Source organism: Neovison vison, chromosome 13, assembly GCF_020171115.1.
Source record: "Neovison vison isolate M4711 chromosome 13, ASM_NN_V1, whole genome shotgun sequence".
Lineage (NCBI taxonomy): Eukaryota > Metazoa > Chordata > Mammalia > Carnivora > Mustelidae > Neogale > Neogale vison.
The window spans coordinates 94,862,498-94,867,347 of NC_058103.1; positions in this window are offsets into that span (position 1 = coordinate 94,862,498).

The following is a 4,850-nucleotide window of genomic DNA, read 5'->3' on the forward strand; positions in this document are numbered from 1 at the left end:
ATGGAAGGAGGGTGGATCTGGGCAAAGTAGTTGAAGGGCATTAAAAGATACAAACTTCCAGGTATAAAATAAGTAAGTCAGGGATGTGATACATAGGGAATATAGTCAATAACACAGTAATAACCTAGTAAGTTGACAGTAACTAGACTTCCTGAGGGGACCATTTCATAAAGTATAAAAATATTAAATCAATCTGATACATACTTCAATAGAATATTGTATGTCAATTATACTTCAATTAAAACATGATATCTTTTAGGATGATGATATCTTATTCGTATATTGTTGAAGAGAGCAAAAGAGCAGGGTTAAAATCTGAAGGTGAAAAGTTTTATTTATAAACATGTTAGAATACATTGAAATAAAAAAGGAAGGGCGCCTGGGTGGCTCAGTGGGTTAAGCCGCTGCCTTCGGCTCAGGGTCTTGGGATCGAGTCCTGCATTGGGCTCTCTGCTCAGCAGGGAGCCTGCTTCCTCCTCTCTCTCTCTCTGCCTGCCTCTTTGCCTACTTGTGATCTCTCTCTGTCAAATAAATAAATAAAATCTTAAAAAAAAGAGATAAAAAAGGAAGAAAATATATTGTGTCTTTAGAGGTTAAATCCTGTTATAAATGAACATCATGTCTATGGGAGTCTATTTCATGTTTTTATCTTAATGCCTTTATTTAAAAATTTTGCGGAGCATTTGAGTTTCCCTCTGAACAAACGGGAAAAGAAGTGTTGCTTATCCCAACCTCTGCCACCTCCCTCCTGCCAAATAAGGCCCAGCTGGGAGGACATTTCTGTTGCCTCTGAAATCTTGAAATAAACCTCAGAAGAAACAGCATCAAATGTCAATGTTGCGCTAAGGCAGGCAGTGGGTCCTAGAAACCTGTCTGCCAGAGCATCACCCAGTCTGCACCACAAGAACATGCGAGGGCTCCAGGCTGTGGTGGAGCCTGTGGTTAGCCAGGTGCAGGTACAGCAGGGAGTCCGGGGCCAGGGCGGCGGGGGCTGCCGGGAGGTCCGCCAATAAAGCGTTTGGGAGGTGGTGCGGCGCTGGCGTGCCTTGCTTTGGGCCTCGATGTTTGCATGTCTCCTGCTCCAACGGGCTGAGGCAGCTGGTGTTGTCCAGAAGGCCTCGGGGCAGGGTCAGCCACTGGTGGAGCACACACCGGGGCCAGGCTGCCTGTGTGAGACCTCAGGTTTGCCTTACTAGCTCCTTGAAGGGCAGGGAGGCCTTTCTGACAAACGTGGGTGTGCTTGCCAGCGGAGACTCCGGCAACGCATGGCCTGCTTCCTGTTGCGGACTCCGTAGATGTCACTGGCCACTTGTGGGGGACGCTGGATCTGCATCAGGTAGGTGAGCCGTCAGGATGCCCAGGTGGAGGCGGCGCCGGGTCGTGTTGAAGATCCGGATTGTGTCTTCTTTCTGGCTGGGTCGCCTTGTGGAAGATCATGCCCCAGGTGTTGTCCTCCTGCAGTGCCCCTCTTTTTGTGTGATGTTCCTGCAAGGCTCCTTCTTGATGGGCCCCACATAATGGCCCATCTTGAGTGTTCTCCGAATAGGCTTCTGGTATAGCTCTCCTTCCTCGGGCTCTGTAGTTGGGGTCTGTATTGTGGTGATGTCACAGCATATGCAAACAGAGAATGAGAACTTTGGATTCCAGAACTTTGTCCCGACCTTGGGCAACCATCTGTCGGGGATGGGGCAGTGATTTCAGAGTTGTGTGGGTCAGTCAGCAGTTGTGGTCAGTCTGGTCGGTCCCAAAACTGACTGGGAAAAGAAATTGTGGTTGTTTCAGGGAGGGGGTCATGAATGCTGTTTTACAGGTCATCCTAATTAAAATGTCAAAATGGAGGGCTTCCAGAGAGTTCCTGAGAACAAGACTGAGAGAAGGGGCTAGTCTTTTAGTGTCTTCCATTTCAGTTGAGACTGCATTCTTTAGGGAGGAGAATCCCATCATAGCCATTTCAGATTCTGCAGTGCTTCCATTGTGCAGTTAACATGGGAAAAAAAAAAAAAAAAGTATAGAGAGAAGTTAAAAGGAAATCTATCTGCCTTGGGATTAATTTCCTTAGTTATTATTGGTGTAATAATGATTATTGACTTTGTAGATTATAGAGATAGCCACTTTTTTTCAAGATACGTCTAATAACTATTTATACATTTGTTCAGTTAATGTCAGGCACCTACTATGTTTCAGATTAGATCACACATTCTCAGTGTAGTGGAATAAAAACAAGGAAACAGTCACAAAATATGCTGTCATGTGAGGTCTATGGTAGTGATAAACATGATATTTGAGTGCAGGAGAGGGAAGTTTAATCCAGTCCTCATGGTTAGGAAACACTTCCCTTATTAACTCAATTTTTCTCTGATTTGCAAGGATTTTGTATTTTCTCTTATTACTACACACACATAGAGTGCTTAGCACAGAACCAGTCCCTAGTAAATGCTGATAGATACTAGATCCCACAGGTGTTCATGATTTTGTAGATCTATCCAGTGGCTCTTTTTTATTTTTTATTTATTTTATTTTTATTTAAACCAAGTGGCTCTTATCTGCAATCTGTACCCAGCTCTTTATCTTGCTTTGACCAAATCTGTGAAGATAGGGTGTACTCTTGTACCCTCACTTTAGATGCAGAAATCCCTGGATTTAAGTTGTCTGGATGGGAGGAGATGCCTGCTTGAATTGTTAGGGAAACGAGTGAGCAAAATCACCAGTTTTCCCCCAGCTATGGGCTTTTGTGGAAAATTTGTCATTGTCAGTGCACAGGGAACTGCAGATTGTATGTTTGTTTGTTTTTCAAATTAAATTCTGGTTACTTAATGTGCCTGGATGGCTCAGTGGCTTAATCATCTGCCTTCAGCTCAGGTCATGATCCCAGGGTCCTGGGATGGAGCCCCAGCTCAGCAGAGTCTCTGCTGCTGCTTCTCCCTCTGCCTGTCCCCCCTACTTGTGTGCCTGCCTCTTTTCTCAACCCCTCAAATAAATAAATAAAATCTTCAGAGAATTCCAGTTAGTTTACAGTGTAATATTTTCAGATATACAATGTAGTGATTCAGCACTTCCCTTTCAACACCTGTTGTTCATCACAAGTGCCCTCCTTAATCCCCATCACCTATTTGACCCATCCTCCCACCTACTTCCCTTCTGGTTATTGTTTTCTACACTTAAGAGTATTTCCTGGTTTGTCCCTATCTCTCTCTCCTTTTTCTCCCTTTGCTCTCTTGTTTTGTCTCTTAAATTCCACCATAGATTTTTTTTCTTTTAAATTAGCCTCTATGCTCAGTGTGGAGCACAGCATGGGTCTTGAACCTAAGACCCTGAGATCCAGACATGAGCTGAAATCAAGAGTCTGACAACCGACTGAGCCACCCAGGCTTCCCTTGCACTGTAGGTTTTAAATAGAGGAACTTTTTTGAATTTCAAGGTAGTGTTTATGAAATTCACCTTCCTATTTTGAAATAAGGTAAATAAAATAGAGAATATAGAGTTTTTCAAAGTGTAACTTGAAGGATGCTTTTCAGAAAGCGAAGAACATGAATCCATCATTGCTTTGCTGAATTAGTATTCTAGGAATGAATCCCAGAAATGTGCTTTTTACTCTAAGCTGCTTCAGGTAATTCTAATTCATAATCCTGACTGAGAACCCCTGGATAATTGTTGACATTATCCATTTGCAGTAGTATTTGCTATTAAGGTTTGGTTGGAAGGATTTGCTCCTGTGAGAAATCTCTCAACAGAACATGATGCATTCTCAGATAAACATCATGAAGGTATATTAAATCAAAAACCATGACCTCATAAAATGTGTTGTTTATGGACAGAAGAGTAAGTTGCTGAGACATTGCTGTGAATTTGAAGGCCTCCTAAACATTTCTTCTTTACCTGCAGTCATTAAGGGATCAGTGGCTTCCTCTTTTAATTCTCTGTGATGTATCAGTGTTTTTTAATATCCTTATAATAATAACATTATTATAATAATAATTATAATATATATAATAATAACATTATTTAAGCTTTGAAATCAAATTATTTTGTGTAAAGAAACTTTTAACGTAATTTCTAAATGCTAAATTGTCAGGGGTGCCTGGTTGGCTCAGCAGATTAAGCCTCTGCCTTCTGCTCAGGTCACGATCTCAGGGTCCTTGGATCGAGCCCCACATCTGGTTCTCTGCTCAGCAGGGAGCCTGCTTCCCCCTTCTCTCTCTGGCTGCCTCTCTGCCTACTTCTGATCTCACTCTCTGTCAAATAAACAAACAAAATCTTTAAAAATAAATAAATAACTTCTGCCCATTTTTTGATATGCTTTTATGTTTTGTGTGTGTTGAGTTTGAGAAATTCTTTATATATCCTGGATATCAATCTTTTGTCTACTGTCATTTGCAAATATCTTCTCCCATTCTGTGGGTTGCCTCTTTGTTTTCTTGACTGTTTCCTTTGCTGTGCAGAAGCTTTTGATCTTGATGAAGTCCCAAAAGTTCATTTTTGCTTTTGTTTCCTTTGCCTTTGGAGACATATCTTGAAAGAAGTTGCTGTGGCTGATATCAAAGAGGTTACTGCCTATGTTCTCCTCTAGGATTCTGATGGATTCCTGTCTCACGTTGAGGTCTTTTATCCATTTCCAGTTTATCTTTGTGTACGGTGTAAGAGAATGGTTGAGTTTCATTCTTCTACATATAGCTATCCAGTTTTCCCAGCACCATTTATTGAAGAGACGGTCATTTTTCCACTGTATATTTTTTCCTGCTTTGTTGAAGATTATTTCATTATAGAGTTGAGGGTCCATATCTGGGCTCTCTACTCTGTTCCACTGGTCTATGTGTCTGTTTTTATGCCAGTACCATGCTGTCTTGGTGATC